Source organism: Sminthopsis crassicaudata, chromosome 4 (genome assembly GCF_048593235.1).
Source record: "Sminthopsis crassicaudata isolate SCR6 chromosome 4, ASM4859323v1, whole genome shotgun sequence".
Classification (NCBI taxonomy): Eukaryota; Metazoa; Chordata; class Mammalia; order Dasyuromorphia; family Dasyuridae; genus Sminthopsis; species Sminthopsis crassicaudata.
Window position 1 is genome coordinate 376290383 of NC_133620.1, and position 18154 is coordinate 376308536.

Sequence of the window (18154 nt, forward strand, 5' to 3'; positions counted from 1 at the left end):
CCACCTTTCTCTCGACAGGTGAGTAGAAGAACTATATCTATATACAGTACTGATCAAGATGATGCTCTGAATACCATTTGTTTTTGGAGAACATCTTTGGCATGAGAGAGAGAGAGAGAGAGAGAGAGAGAGAGAGAGAGAGAGAGAGAGAGAGAGAGAGAGAGAGAGAGAGAGAAGATAGTTAAGATTAACTATGAAGGTATGAATGTGGATTTTAACTATGGCAACGATAAAAAAAATCGTGCATTTCCCTTGGACAATGAACATGCAAATGAAAAGTAAAGGAATGAAAAATAGAAGACCACTTTCATGGAAATGGGAGAAGCCTCAATAGGGAAACTCAATTAAGTTCTCATCGTCTACCTCCTCAACAGCTTCTGCTCTTAGATCAGGAATCAAAATCCAGGAGCCATCTTCTGAACTACAAATGGATCCAGCTGTTATATATAATTGCTTCATATTACTGCTGAAGACTTATGTGTGAGAGATGATATTTTTTATTATAGCTTTTTATTTACAAGATATATGCGTGGGTAATTTTTCAGCATTGACAGTTGCAAAACCTTTTGTTCTAACTTTTTCCCTCCCCCTCCCCCAGATGGCAGGTTGATCAATACATGTTAAATATGTTAAAGTGTAAGTTAAATACAATAGATGTATACATGTCCATACAGTTATTTTGCTGTACAAAAAGAATTGGACTTTGAAATAGTGTACAATTAGCCTGTGAAGGAAATAAAAAATGCAGGCAGACAAAAATAGAGGAATCGGAAATTCTATGTAGTGGTTCATAGTCATTTCCCAGAGTTCTTTCACTGGGTATGGCTGATTCTATTCATTATTAAACAAATGGAACTGATTTGGTTCATCTCATTGTTGAAGAGGGCCATGTCCATCAGAATTGATCATCATACAGTATTGTTGTTTAAGTATATAATGATATCCTTGTCCTGCTCATTTCACTCAGCATCAGTTCATGTAAATCACGCCAGGCCTTTCTGAAATCATCCTGCTGATCATTTCTTACAGAACAATACTATTCTATGATATTCATATGCCACAATTTATTCACTCATTCTCCAACTGATGTGCATCCACTCAGTTTCCAGTTTCTGTCCACTACATACAAGGGCTGCCGTAAACATTCTTGCACATACAGGTCCCTTTCCCTTCTTTAAAATCTCTTTAGGATATAAGCCCAGTAGGAACACTGCAGAATCAAGGATATGCACAGTTTGATAACTTTTTGAGCATAATTCCTAATCGTTCTCTACAATGGCTGGATGTATTCACAATTCCACCAACAATGTATCAGTGTCCCTGTTTTCCCACATTCCTTCCAACATTTAGAATTATCTTTTCCTGTCATTCTAGCCAATCTGACAGGTGTGTAGTGGTATCTCAGAGTTGTCTTAATTTTAATTTCTCTGATTAATAATGGCTTGGAGAATATTTTCATATGTCTAGAAATAGTTTCAATTTCTTCGTCTGAGAATTGTCTATTCATATCCTTTGACCATTTGTCAATTGGAGAATGGCTTGATTTCTTATAGCGTTAATTCTTTATATATTTTGGAAATGAGTCCTTTATTAGAACCTTTGACTGTAAAAATATTTTCCCAGTTTATTGCTTTCCTTATAATCTTGTCTGAATTAGTTTTGTTTATACAAAAACTTTTCAATTTGATATAATCAAAATTTTCTATTTTGTGATAATAAATTCCTTCCTCTTCCACAGGTCTGAGAGGTAAACTATCCTATGTTCTTCTAATTTATTTATAATCCCATTTTTTATGCCTAAATCATGGACCCATTTTGATCTTATCTTGGTGTATGGTGTTAAGTGTGGGTCAATGCCTAGTTTCTGCCATACTAATTTCCAATTTTCCCAGCAATTTTTTGTCAAACAGTGAATTTTTATCCCAAAAGCTGGGGTCTTTGGGTTTGTCAAACACTAGATTATTAAAGTTATTGACTATTATGTCCTTTGAACCTAACCTATTCCACTAGGCTTTTTCTTAGTCAATACCAAATGGTTTTGGTAACTGCTGCTTTATAGTATAATTTTAGATCTGGTACAGCTAGTCCACCTTCATTTGATTTGTTTTTCATTTATTCCCTTGAAATTCTTGACAATTTTTTATTTTTCCATATGAACTTTGTTGTTATTTTTTCTAGGTCATTAAAATAGTTTTTTTAGGAGTCTGATTGGTATAGCAGTAAATAAATAGATTAGTTTAAGTAATATTGTCATCTTTATTATATTTGCTCATCCTATCCAAGAGCATTTAATATTTTTCCAATTAGTTAGATCTGACTTTATTTGTGTGGAACATGTTTTGTAGTTTTGCTCATATAGTTCCTGATTTTCCCTTGGTAGATAGATTCCCAAATATTTTATTCTATTGGTAGGTGCTTTAAATGGAATTTCTCTTTGTAACTCTAACTGTTGCATTTTGTTGGTGATATATAAGAATGCTGATGACTTATGTGGGTTTATTTTGTATCCTGCAACTTTGCTAAAAATGTGGATTATTTCTAATAGCTTTTGAGAAGAATCTCAGGGGTTGTCTAAGTATACCATCATATCATCAGCAAAGAGTGATAATTTGGTTTCCTCATTACCTACTCTAATTCCTTTAATTTCTTTCTCAACTCTTGTTACCAAAGCTAGCATTTCTAATACAATATTAAATAATAAGGGTGATAGTGGGCAACCTTGTTGCACTCTTGATCTTATTGGGAATGGTTCCAGTTTATCCCCATTACATATGATGCTTACTGATGGTTTTAAATAGATGTTACTGATTATTTTAAGGAAAAGTGCATGTATTCCTATACTCTCAAGTGTTTTTTTTTAACAGTAATGGATGTTAGATTTTATCAAGTGCTTTTTCTGTACCTATTGAGATGATCATATGTTTTTTGGTAATTTGGTCATTAATATGGTCAATTATACTAATAGTTTTCCTAATATTGAACCAGCCCTGTATTGCTGGTATAAATCCTACTTGGTTACAGTGTATTATTCTGGGGATGATTTTCTGTAGTCTTTTTGCTAATATTTTATTTAAGATTTTAGCATCGATATTCATTAAGGAGCTTGGTCTATAGTTTTCATTCACAGTTTTCAACCTACCTGGTTTAGGTATCAGTACCATGTCTGTGTCATAAAAGGAATTTTGTAAGACTCCTTCATTCCCTATTTTTTAAAATAGTTTATATAGCATTGGGGTTAATTGTTCTTTAAATATTTGGTAAAATTCACATGTAAATCCATCTAGTCCTGGGGATTTTTTTCTTAGGGAGTTGATTAATATTTTGTTATATTTCTTTTTCTGAAATGGGACTATTCAAGCAATTTACTTCCTCCTCTATTAATCTGGGAAGCTTATATTTTTGGAGGTAGTCATCCATTTCACTTAGGTTATCAAATTTATTGGCATAAAGTTGGGCAAAGTAACTCATTATTTCTATAATTTCCTCTTCATTGGTGGAAAGTTCTCCCTTTTCATTTTTTAGAATAACAATTTGATTTTCCTTTTTCCTTTTTCTAATCAGGTTTACCAAAGGTTTATCTATTTTATTGGGTTTTTTTTAATAAAACCAACTCTTAGTTTTATTTATTAATTCAATAGCTTTTTTATTTTCAATATTATTAATTTTTCCTTTTAACTTTAGAATTTCAAGTTTAGTATTTGATTAGGGGGTTTTAATTTGGCCGTTTTTTAGCTTTTAAGTTTCAAGCCAATTCATTGATCTTTTCTTTCTCTATTTTATTCAAGTAAGACTCTAAAGATATAAAATTTCCCATTATTACCACTTTGGCTGCATCCCACATTGTCATTATCTTGAGTGAAATTATTGTGTCTATAATTTGCTCTTTCACCCAATCATTCTTTAAGATGAGATTATATAGTTATCAATTACTTTTTGGTGTATTTACACCTAACTTTTTGTTGAATGTAGTTTTTAATGCATCGTGATCTGAAAAGAAAGCAGTTACTATTTCTGCCTTTCTGTATTTAATTTTGAGGTCTTTATGTCCTAATACACAGTCAAATTTTGTATAGGTTCCATGAACTGCTGAAAAGAAAGTATACTCCTTTCTGTCACTATTCAGTTTTCTCCTAATTTTTCTAATATTCTATTTCTAATACCTAATTTTTCTAATATTCTATTTACCTCTTTAATTTCTTTCTTATTTGTTTTGTGGTTTGATTTATCTAATCCTGAGAGTTCAAGGTTGAGATCTCCCACTATTATAGTTTTGCTATCTATTTCTTCTTGCAACTCTCTTAACGTCTCCTTTAGGAAGTTAGATGCTATATCACTTGGTGCATATATGGTCAGTATTGATATTGCTTCATTGTCTGTGCTACCTTTTAAAAAGATATAGTTTCCTTCCTTATCTCTTTTAATTAGATCAATTTTTGCTTTTTCTTGATCTGACATATGGATGGTTTATTTTTTTTAATTTTTATTTAATTTTATAATTATAACTTTTTTTTGACAGTACATATGCATGGGTAATTTTTTACAACATTATCCCTTGCACTTACTTCTATTCAGATTTTTTTCCTTCCTTCCCCCAGATGGCAGGCAGTCTTATACATGTTAAATATATTACAGTATATTCTAGATACAATATATGTGTGTAGAACCGAATTTCTTGTTGCACAGGAAGAATTGGATTCAGAAGGTAAAAATAACAGTTTACACTCATTTCCCAGTGTTCCTTTTCTGGATGTAGCTGATTCTGTCAATCATTAATCAATTGGAATTGGATTAGCTCTTCTCTATGTTGAAAATAACCACTTCCATCAGCATACATCCTCGTACAGTATCATTGTTGAAGTGTATAATCATCTCCTAGTTCTGCTCATTTTACTCAGCATCAGTTGAAGTAAGTCTCTCCAAGCCTCTCTGTATTTCTCCTGTTGGTCATTTCTTACAGAACAATAATATTCCATAACATTCATATACCATAATTTACCCAATCATTCTCCAATTGATGGACATCCATTCATCTTCCAGCTTCTAGCCACTATGAAAAGGGCTGCCACAAACATTTTAGCACATACAGGTCCCTTTCCCTTCTTTAGTATTTCCTTGGGATATAAGCCCAGTGGTAGTATGGCTGGGTCAAAGGGTATGCACATTTTGATAACTTTTTGGGCATAATTCCAGATTGCTCTCCAGAATGGTTGGATTCTTTCACAACTCCACCAACAATGCATCAGTGTCCCAGTTATCCCACAGCCCCTCCAACATTCATCGTTATTTGTTCCTGTCATCTTAGCCAATCTGACAGGTGTGTAATGATATCTCAGAGTTGTCTTAATTTGCATTTCTCTGATCAATAGTGATTTGGAACACTCTTTCATATGAGCGGAAATAGTTTTAATTTCATCATCTGAAAATTGTCTGTTCATATCCTTTGACCATTTATCAATTGGAGAATGGCTTGATTTCTTATAAATTAAAGTCAATTCTCTGTATATTTTGGAGATGAGGCCTTTATCAGAACCTTTAACTGTAAAAATGTTGTCCCAATTTGTTACTTCCCTTCTAATCTTGTTTGCATTAGTTTTGTTTGTGCAGAAACTTTTTTAATTTGGTGTAATCAAAATGTTCTATTTTGTGATCAATAATGGTCTCTAGTTCTCCCTTGGACACAAACTCCTTCCTCCTCCACAAGTCTGAGAGGTAAACCATCCCATGTTCCCCCAATTTATTTATAATTTTGTTCTTTATGCCTAAATCTTGGACCCATTTTGATCTAATTTTAGTATGTGGTGTTAAATGTGGGTCCATGCCTAGTTTCTGCCATATTAATTTCCAGTTTTCCCAGCAGTTTTTGTCAAATAATGAATTCTTATCCCAAAATTTGGGATCTTTGGGTTTGTCAAACACTAGATTGCTATTTTTATTCACTATCTTGCCCTGTGAACCTAACCTATGCCACTGATCAACTAGTCGATTTCTTAGCCAATACCAAATGGTTTTGGTGACTGTTGCTTTATAATACAGTTCTAGATCAGGTACAGCTAGACCACCTTCACTTAATTTTTTTTTCATTACTTCCCTTGAAATTCTCGACCTTTTGTTGTTCCATATGAATTCTGTTGTTATTTTTTCTAGGTTATTAAAATAGTTTCTTGGAAGTCTGATTGGTATAGCATTAAATAAATAGATTAGTTTAGGGAGTATTGTCATCTTAATTCTATTCACTCGGCCTATCCAAGAGCACTGAATGTCTTTCCAATTATTTAAATCTGACTTTATTTTTGTGGCAAGTGTTTTGTAATTTTGCTCATATAATTCCTGACTCACCTTTGGTAGATATATTCCCAAATATTTTATACTATCGACCGTTATTTTGAATGGGATTTCTCTTTGTATCTCTTGCTGTTGGATTATGTTGGTAATGTATAAAAATGCCGTGGATTTATGTGGATTTATTTTGTATCCTGCAACTTTGCTAAAATTCTGAATTATTTCTATTAGCTTTTTAGCAGAGTCTTTGGGGTTCTCTAAGTATACCATCATGTCATCTGTGAAAAGTGATAATTTGCTTTCCTCATTTCCTACTCTAATTCCTTGAATCTCTTTCTCGGCTCTTATTGCCAAGGCTAGAGTTTCTAGTACTATATTGAAAAGTAATGGTGATAGTGGACAACCTTGTTTCACTCCTGATCTTATAGGGAAAGGTTCTAGTTTATCGCCATTACATATGATGTTTACTGAAGGTTTTAAATATATGCTCCTTATTATTTTAAGGAATAAATGGACTATTCCTTATATACTCTCAATTGTTTTTAGTAGGAATGGATGTTGGATTTTATCAAATGCTTTTTCTGCATCTATTGAGATGATCATATGTTTTTTATTAATTTGATTATTAATATGGTCAATTATACTAATATTTTTCCTAATATTAAACCATGGATGGTTTATTGACTTCAGCTTTTTGCTCCAGTCTTTTGCCTTTACTCTGCATATATCTCCCTGCTTTAAAAATGTATTTCCTGTAAACAGCATATTGTAGGGTTCTGACTTTTGATCTCATCCCATTCACATTTATGATTAAAATTACTAATTCTGTATTTCCTGCCATTTTATTATCCCCACATTATGCTTTTCTTTTTCTTGCCCCCCCTTTCCCCCTTTCCCAGTATTAAACTTATGAACACCACTTGTGTCACGTAGCTCTCTCTTTAGGATCCCTCCCACCCCCTTTGTATCCCTTCCCCTTTCTTGTGCCCTTCCCTTATTACTCTTTTTCTTTTTCCTTTTCCTCTCCAACTTTTTAATGAGGTGAGAGAAGTTTCATTGTAAAATAAATATGTCAATTACTTTCTCTTTGAGCCAACTCTGATGAGAGTAAGATTCACACAATGTTCTTCCCCCTCTCTAAATTCCTTCAGATATGATAGGTTTCCTTTGCCTCTTTGTGGGATGTAGTTTCCCTCTTTTTATCTCCCTTTTTCCCTTTTTCTGACACTATACCCTTTCCATTTATACTTCCCTTTTTATGTCATATCAGTAAAATTAAATTATACTTAAATGCATGTTATCCCCAATTATTAAATATTTACCAGCATAACCCTGGTCACATCCACCTCAAACAAAGGGTCTAACCTATAAAATATTCCATGATTCTTCCCATGACCCTGACTTTCTCATTTTTAATGACTTAGCTGTGATTTTTACTGCTACTTAATTTCCTTCTCTCATTTTTCAGAGTACCTACCTTCTCAGATCAGAAAATTTATTTTGTCTCTGTTAGTTCCAATAGTAGTCCTCTGATACCCACTTGTTAACATCCACAACAGAAATACAGTGAGAGATGATATTTTAAAAATATATCAAGTATTTATGAGCCCCAAAAGAAGGTGAGTCAATCATTTGATGAGACAGAGAAAGAGAAGATAGGATACACAATACTGTGGGCTATGATTCCCAAGCTATTAAAGAAAGGTGAGACTGTTTTCTGGTGCTTTAGCTGGATCTTCTATGAAGAATTTCTTTTTCTTCACTTTGAATGAAATAAAACTACAAATGAAAACAGTATTTCATATGTAGATAGATTCCTGACCCCTGGTGCTTAAAGGTCAAGTAGATTATATTGCCCCCATACACCCTCCAAGGGTTCTTCCACTGAGGGCTTAAAGTATGTCTAGACTCTGCAAATGGCTCCAGATCACAGCATTAGTATTCCCTCAAATGTAACTGATAATCTTTTGCATCCCAGTTCCATTAGACACTCATAATCACAATAATTTTTGCAAAGAAATAATTACTTCAAAAGGTTTAATCATAAATATACAAATTTATATCCACCCCACATATAGGAGGGATTATCTGCTTGCCCCCTCTGTACCACTTCAATCTCTGGGGAGTAGAAGATGATGGGATCATAATTTTACTTGGTTCTTATAGAACACTACCCCACTGTCAATTATGCATATGTATACTTATATTATAAATATAAATATTCACATATACATAAATTATTTAATTTGCTGTTTCTCCCTATTTCCCCTTACCCTTCCATCGGTCCTCCACTTTACAAAAAGAGAAAAAGAAAGTCCTTGTAATGAATGTCCAGTCAAGCAAAACCAGTTTCCTCATTGGCTATGTCCAAAAACAATGTGCCTTATGTTGAATCTTAAGTCCATCACTTGTGTTTAAAGATGACTATCAAACTTCATTAGTACTCCTTTTGAAATTGGAATGGAGGGGGCAGAGCCAAGATGGCAGAGAAGATACACGCTCTCTCTTACCCTCAATACCAACTATTTAATTCAGCCTCAAAAATAATGCTGGACTGAGGGCGGAGCCAAGATGGCGGAGAAGATACACGCGATTCTTTAAGCTCCTTTCTTCCCTCACAATCAACTAGATAAAATCACCCTCAGAAATAGCGCTGGACTGATAGAATCCACAAGGACTGGAAGCACAACTTACCAGCTGAAGAGAATCTGGAGTTTCAACAGGAAAGGTCAGCTCCCAGGGGAGGAAGAAGAAAGGCCAGAACAGATGGTAGGGTGGTGGCACACTGCGCCAATCGCGCTGGGGAGGGCTCTGGGATCAAAGAAGCCACTGAGATAGAGGAATCTGGCACAGGCTGTTAGCTCTTCTCTGCTTATAATACAGCAGTTCAGAAGAGAAATCAAGCCACTTTAAAATTTTAAAACCAGATTAGATCTTCCCGGATCCTGGGGGTGACTCAGCAGATCTCGGCACTGGGGGTGTTGCCGACATAGGCAATCCAGGCTTTCACCTGTGGGTAGTTAAGAGATTGAAAAGAGGGCAGAGTGGTAACTCATAGTGCCTGGCTCTGCTGGAGGCTGTGGAACTCAGCCATGGAAGTCCCAGAGAAGCGGAACCTTTGAACTAGGGACCGCGGTTTCTGGCAGACACTTCCAGTTTGAGTGCAGGGGCTTTTCACGTCACCTGAGGCTGACATCCACGCCCCACTGGGATGCATAGGCTGGGCTTTGTGTCGCCTTTACTGTTCAGTCTCAAACCTCAGGGAAGCTGCTAGAACACAGAGCCCTCAAAGCACAGCAGTGCTGATCACCTCTGGGGCACTTCCAGGGAGGGGGTGGGGAACTCTCTCCCAGAGCTCTCTCTTAGCTCAGGCGCAGGGGCCACTGCATCCATCCAGTCTGGGAGGAAGCTGGTAAATAAATAAATAAATAATTCCCTACCCCAGGGACAGACCCCAAAAGATTTTTTAAGTATGAGTAAAAAGCCAAGAAAAACTATAGATTCCTTCTACACAGAGAAAGAGCGGGTATCCAACCCTGAGGAAGTTAACAGCAGAGAGTCAGCAGATAACAACCTAAATGGGAACGATTCCTGCCCCCCATCACATAACTCTCTCCTTGAAGAGACTATTAAAAAGTTAAGAGAGTTTGAAGAAAAATGGGGAAAAGAAACAAAACCTATGATAGAGAATAACAACGTTCTGAAATTGGAGTTGGAAAAAATAAAGAATTCACAGGAGATGCAGGGAAACAAAATTAGTGAATTAGAAAAGGTAAAAAAAAATCACAGGAAAGTAGGATTTCTGAATTGGAGAAGATAAAAAAGTCTCAAGAAAATAGGATTTCTGAATTGGAAAAAGAAAATAATTCTCAAAAAAAATTAGGGAAATGGAAAAAATTCAATAGAGCAAAATAACTCATTTAAAAATGAAATTGGGCATTTACAAAAAGAACTAAAAACTGTGAATGAAGAAAATAACTCCTTAAAATTCAGGATGGAACAAATAGAAATGAATGATTCATTGAGAACCCAAGAATCAGTCAAACAAAACAAAAAAAAATGAAAAGCTGGAGAATAACGTCAAATACTTACTGGGAAAATCTATAGACCTGGAAAATAGATCTAGGAGAGATAATCTGCGGATCATTGGACTTCCAGAAAACTATGACCAAAAAAAAGAGCCTAGATTCTATTTTACAGGAAATTATCAAAGAGAACTGTCCAGAGATAATAGAAACAGAAAGGAAAGTAGATGTTGAAAGAACTCATTGAACTCCTTCTGAAATAGACCCTAAAAAAAGAACACCACGCAATATTGTGGCTAAGCTGCAGAATTACCACACAAAGGAGAAAATCCTGCAAGCAGCTAGGAAAAAACAATTTAAATACCAAGGTGCCACAATAAGGGTCACACAAGATCTGGCTGCCTCCACATTAAAAGATAGAAGGGCCTGGAACCTGATATTCCGTAAGGCAAAAGATCAAGGATTGCACCCAAGAATGAACTACCCAGCTAAGTTTAGCATCTTTTTCCATGGAAGAAGATGGTCATTCAATGAAATAGAGGAATTCCATATGTTTCTAAGAAAAAAACCAGACTTAAACAAAAAATTTGATCTACATCCTCAAGACTGAAGAGAAACCGAAAAAGGTACAAAGAACCCTTGAGAACTATATCTCTGTTGTGGGTATATAGAAAGTACGCATGGATAATTTGATTTTACTGATATAAAAGAAAAAAAAAGGAGGGGGTGTAGTAACGGGAAGGGGGTAGTATCGGAAAAAGGGAAGGGAGTGATAAAAAGAGGGAAACTACATCCCAGGAAGAGGCATAGAAAATACACCATATCTGAGGGAATTTAGAGAGGGGGAGAATCATTATGTAAATCTTACTCTCATAAGAAGAGGCTCAAAGAGTAAATAATTGTCATATTTGTTTTTCAGAGAATTATCTATCACCTCATTAAAAGGGGGGAGAGGAAAAGGGAAAAGGAAAAGGAGAATAAGTGAAGGGACTTGGAGGGAGGGGGGAGGGATACTAAAAAAATAATGATGGACTGGTAAAAATCATGAAGATTAGAAACACAATAACTTACTAGCTGAAGAGAATCTGGAACTTCGTCAGAAAAGGTCTCTTATGAAGGGAGGGAGAAAAGGTCCATCACAGATAGTGATAGACTAAAGGCTAGCTTCCTGTGCCAATCAGGCTGGAGAGGCCTCTGAGGTTAGACAAGCTACTGAGACAGAGGATTCTGGCATAGGCTGATAGCTCTACTCTGCTTGCAAAAGATCAGACCAACAGAAAAGTCAAGCCACTTTAAAAAAAAAAAAAAAAAAAAAACCACCATAAACTGCCTATAGCTACCCCAAACCGGAAGTGAGACAGAAGTGAGACAGCACAAATCATAGCATGCCTTCTGCTGTCTGGGGCTTTTCCTTGGGGCAATTCAAACTCTTCAAGGCAGTGGGGGGGCACAGCCCAGGGCAGCCTCTAATCTCACAGTGTGGGGCTTGGCCTGAGGCAGTAGAACTTCCACAGCAGTGAAACTCCCTCAACAGTGACTGTGTTTCTAGGGCAGAGACACTTCTGGTCTGAGCACTGGGGCTTTTTGCTGGTCAGCTGCTAATATCCAAGGCCCCATGGGGGGCTCTGGACTGGGGTTGTGACACTTTCACTGTTCAACCTCTAGCCTTAGGGCAGTCACTAAGCTACAAAGCAGGGATCCTTCACTGGGCACACCCGCAGCCCAGCTCTGAATCACTTCTGGTGGGGGGGAGGGAATTCTCTCTCAGAGTACTCTTGTGCCTTTTCCCCCATTCAGAAGACAGCTGCCTTCCATATCTCTGTTCTGTAGAGGAAGCTGGGAACCCCTTACTCAGAAAGCAGACCCCACAGGTTATTAAAAATGAGTAAGAAATTGAAGAGAATGATTGACAGCTTCTGTATAGAAAAAGAAAGGTTTTCTAACTCTGAGGAGGCTAAGAGCAGACAGTCTCCAGATAATACCCTGAAGGGGAATGTTACCTGGCCCCCATCACATAACTCTCTCCTAAAAGAGACTATTAAAGACCCAAAAAGAGTGTTAGAAGATAAATGGGCAAAGGAAAGAGAAGCTATGATAGAGAGTAACAACATCCTGAAATTTGAATTGGAAAATATAAAGAATTCACAAGAAATGCAGGGAAACAAAATTTGTAAATTTGAAAAGGTTAAAAAAATCACAGGAAAGTAGGATTTCTGAATTGGAAAAGATCAAGAATTCTCAAGAAAGTAAGATTTGTGAATTGGAAAAAGAAAATAACTCAGTAAAAAAATTTAGTGAAATGGAAAAAAATTCTGCAGAGCAAAATAATTCATTTAAAAACTCAATTGGACATATACAAAAAGAACTAAAAAAATATGAATGAAGAAAATAACTCATTAAAAATCAAGACTGAACAAATAGAAAGGAATGATTCATTGAGACACCAAGAATCAGTCAAACAAAATCAAAAAAAGAAAAAAAAAAAAAAAGAAAGAAAGAAAAGCTGGAGAATAACATCATACATTTACTGGGGAAATCTATAGACCTGGAAAATAGATCTAGGAGAGATAATCTGAGGATCATTGGACTTCCTGAAAATTATGATAAAAGAAAGAGGTTAGATTCTATTTTACAGGAAATCATCAAAGAGAAGGGAAAAATAGGCATTGAAAGAATTCATCGAACACCTTCTGAAAAAGACCCTAAAAACTAAAAACAAAAAAGAAACAAACAAAAAAAAAATCTCCAAGAAATATTGTGGCTAAGCTGCAGAACTATCAGACTAAGGAAAAATATTGCAAGCAGCCAGGAAAAAACAATTCAAATATTGAGGTGCCACAATAAGGGTCACTCAAGACCTGGCTGCATCCACATTAAAGGATCGAAGGCCCTGGAATATGATATTCCAAAAGGCAAAAGAACTTGGAATGCAGCCAAGAATAAACTACCTAGCTAAGTTTAGCATTTTCTTCCATGGAAGAAGATGGACATTTAATGAAACAGAGGAATTCCATTTGTTTCTAAGAAAAAAAACAGATCTAAACAAAAAATTTGATCTCCAACCACAAGACTCAAGAGAAGCAGAAAAAGGTAAAAGGAACTCTTGAGAACTGTATTTCTGTTGTGGATGGATATACAGAAAGTCCACATGTATAATTTGATTTTACTGATATAACATAAAAAAGGGGGAAGTAGAAAGGGAAAGGGGATAGTATCAGAAAACGGGAAAAGGGGAGATAAAAAGAGGGAAAATACATCCCAGGAAGAGGCAAAGAAAATTTATCATATCTGAGAGAATTTAGAGAAGGGAAGGAACATTGTGTGAATCTTACTCTCATCAGAGTTGGCTCAAAGAGTTAATAATTGACATATTTGTTTTTCAGAGAATTCTCTCTCACCTCATTAAAAGGGAGGAAAGGAAAAGGGGAAAGGAAACAAGTAATAAGGGAAGGGTACAAGAAAGGGGAAGAAATTTAAAAGGAGGGGGGAGGGATATTAAAATGGGAGGGCTGCATGAAACAAGTGGGGTCCATAAGTTTAATACTAGGGAAGGAGTTCGGGGGGACAAAGGAAAAAAAAGCATAATCTGTGGATAATATGATGGCAGGAAATACAGAATTAGTAATTTTAACTGTAATTTTGAATGGGATGAACTCTCCCATTAAGCAGAGGTGGATAGCAGCTGGATCAAAAGTCAGACCCCTACAATATGTTGTTTACAGGAAACACATTTAAAGCAGGAAGATACATACAGAGTAAAGCTAAAAGGCTGGAGCAGAATCTATTATGCTTAAAGTGAAGTCAGAAAAGCAGGGGTAGTCATCCTTATCTCAGATCAAGCAAAAGCAAAATTTGATCTAATTAAAAGAGATAGGAAGGAAACTATATCTTGCTAAAGGGTAGCATAAACAATGAAGCCATATAAATACTAAACATATATGCACCAAGTGGTATAACATCTAATTTCCTAAAGGAGAAGTTACGAGAATTGCAAGAAGAAATAGACAACAAAATTATAATAGTGAGAGATCTCAACATTGCACTTTCAGAATTAGATAAATCAAACTACAAAACAAATAAGAAAGAAGTTAAAGAGGTAAATAGAATATTAGAAAAGTTAGGTATGATAGATCTTTGGAGAAAACTGAAGGGAGAAAGAAAGGAATACTTTTTTTTCAGCAGTTTAAGGAACCTATACAAAAACTGACCATATATTAGGACATAAAGACCTCAAAATTAAATGTTATGTGATGAAGTCAATATTCAAACTCAGGGCTCCTGACTCTAAGACCAGAAATCTCTTCTATGTAAGGATGTCTCCACAATTTAAGGTGGATTTTAACAAGTGGGTATCAGAGGACTGCTATTGGAACTAACAGAGACAAAATAAATTTTCTGATCTGAGAAGATAGGTACTCTGGAAAATGAGAGAGGGAAATGAAGTAGCAGTAAAGATCACAGCTAAGTCATTAAGAATGAGAAAGTCAGGGTCATGGGAAGAATTAGGGAAATATTTTAGAGGTTAGAACCTTTGTTTAAGGTGGATGTGACCAGGGTTATGCTGGTAAATATTTAATAATTTGGGATAACATGCATTTAAGTCTAATATGTATTATTCTCATTTGCTTCATCATGTTATTAAATCTAGAAAATCAATAACAATAACTCAAACAATGATATATAGTGTTTTTATTTCTGAGAAATTTGTTCCACTAAATTGAAACATTGACTCAAAATTTGAGCTGACTTTAGTAAATCACAGAATTAAGCCATGAAAATATATAACTTGAAAGAAATTAGATTTTCTCAGGTTTTATTTAATCTTTACACTAGACTAGAGAGTATAAATTAACAAGGAGTGGCCATCCAAAATAATTGAGGATGTAGTAAGAAAAATTTTAACTTCCTTTAATGAATTTGGGAAATTCTTATTATTACATTGTAATTATAAACCACATTTTTGAAGTCTCAAAAGGACTAGAATCTATGATTGCTGGAATATAATCAGTGATATCTGGAAGATCATAAGAAATGAGTGAGGTTATGTAAGATTGGGGAAGAACATGCATTGACCTAATTTTCAAAAGATTAAAAAAAAAAGAAAAGAAAGAAAAGAAAGAAAAGAAAAATATGTAATCCTCTAACTACAGAACAGTGAGATTAATTTCAATTACTAGAAAATTCTGGAACACAAAATCAGAGACATTTGAAAAACATTAGGAAGTATTATAATGTTAGAATGACTTCATCAAAACCTCCTCATGGCAGACTAACTTTACTTCTTTTTTTGACAAAATTAGTAAGGTAGAAAGTAAAGGGAATTTTATAATTATAGTTTACCCAGATTATAGCAAATTAATTAATTATCCAATAGTCTCTTTTTGTTAAAAAAAAAAAGATAATAGATAATTAGAAAATTAGATGCATTCAGAACTAGATTGGGTAATTGGGCTCAAAGTGTTGGTTTGGGAAGAAAAAAATTTTAAAAAGTAGTTGTGACTTCAATTTCATGTCCATAACCATAACACATAGAGTTCCAGGCCTAGAGTCAAGAAGACTCATCTTCTTGAGTTCAAATCCATTATTGAATTTCTAGTCTGCATAACCCTGACCAAGTCACTTAATTTTGTTTGCCTCAATTTGTTCGTCTTTAAAATGAGTTGAAGAAGGAAATGACAAAGCACTGCAGTATATCTTTGTTAAGAAAATCTTAATGGTGTTCATAAAGAGTGAGACACAACTGAAATGACTGAATAAATTTAGGTTATCCTAGCATTGAAGAATATAATTATATATGGTAAGATTGATATTAAGAAAATGTATTATAATCCTTACTCTATTATTAAATAGAGTAGTGGAATCTTTTAATTAGATGATATCTTAGAGGGTCCAATTTGAAACCTTCTTTCCATGCATGAATTTACTCATTAGCAGAGCCTACTGTCCTTGAAGTTGTTTGTTTGTTTTGTTTTGTTTTTAATGTGATAACTGCACTTCCGTATGGTTGATTTTCTGTGTTATTCAATATATTTCATTTTATGCATTTAAAAATACTATTTTGAGAGTCATAGGCTTCACTGAATTTTCAAAGGAGTCCATGACATATAAAATGCAAAAAAAGTGCTGTTGTTTAGGATCCATTACAAATAATCATCTAGACACTTGAATGAATATTGACATTATATAAAGGAAATAGCATTAGAATCAGAAAATATGTATTTGAGTCATTTACTATCTGTGTAATCTCATGTGAGTCATTTCACTTAGCTGGGCCTTAATTGTCTCTTCTGTGAAAAGAGAAATATCAACAAAATACTAAGAATGAGAATTTTTGAGATCTTTGAAAGATAATATGCTGTAGTAGAATAAGCAACTAACTATCAGAAAGATATGGTAAAATATAGATTAGATAGATAGATAGATAGATAGATAGATAGATAGATAGATAGATAGATAGATTTAGATATATCTCTATCTATCTATCTATCTATCTATTTATCTATCTATCTATCTATCTATCTATCAATTTAAATATTGACTGTACAGCCTTAGGCATGTGCTAAGCACTGGAGATACCAAGAAGATTACAATCTAATTTATCCTTTTTAAATTGACAAGCACTTTTTTTTTTCTCACACACATACCCATAAAAGAAAGAAAATCAAAACCCTTGTAATGAATATGTACTGAAGCAAAATATTTTTTTTTTCCAGATTGGCTATGTTCACAGATATATGCTACCTGCTATTTGAACACATTTCATCTTGATCAGAAAGTCGATAACAAGGATCAGCATTGATTTTCTGGTTATTGCATTGTTCAAAATTATTAAACCTTCCAAGTGTCTTCAATATGTTGTTATACGAATTGTTCTCTTTGTTCTTTTCATTTCACTTTGCATCAGTTCATACAAGTCTTTCCCATGTCCATTTCATCATTTTTTGTGGTACAATAAAATCCCATTACATTTATTACAAATTGTTTGGCCATTTTCTAATTAATGGAAACCATAGCTCTTTGCTTAGATTCAAATTCTAACTCCAAAATTTATTGATTATGTTAACATGGATAACTTTTTAATTGTCCTATAGTCTCAAAGCCTTCTCTTTCCCAGTTGAAATTGTCTTTTTGGTTCTCAAATACTTCTTAAGCCTCTTATATGATGTTTCTAAGTGCATATCATATTCTTCTCATTAAACTGTAAGGTCTGTTATGGTAGGAAACTGAGTTGTTTTCATCTTTTCATTCCTATGCTGTTGTCCCTAGTAGAAATTTAATTCATTGAATTCAATTGTATTAGCCACCTAAAAAGCTTTTCAACAGTAGGAAAGATGATTTAGATTGGGAATTTGACTTTTTAATTGTTTCTTGAGTTAAGGTAGTATCTTGTGATTTGGAGTTGGTGATGAGACTTATGGAAGCCATTGGAAAGAGTTTTTAAAAGACAAATTATATGAAAATAGGAATCACTTGCTATTTCCCAATTAGCATTGTCAGTGGAGAAAATGAAATGTAGCAGTGAACAGTTTTAACATCAGCAGTATCATAGTCATTAGATGAGACACAATTTCCTCTTTCAGGTTTATGGGAAGAAGTGAAAACAAGCAGAAATATATAAAGGCTGCTCTTTATTAATGCCACTTGTCCTTGGGGTTGTAGTGCTAACAAAAACAAATGCATTATAAATATGTAAAGAAAGTGACTGTTGTAGTAGTCCCTTTCCTTATTCTTCATTGGTTAGATGCAATATGAACTATTTCTGAGTTATTTTACTGACTCTTCTAGAAAATGCACTTTTTATTTTACTAAATTAGTTTAATATGTTAGAAATGTCTCAACCTCTGCATGCA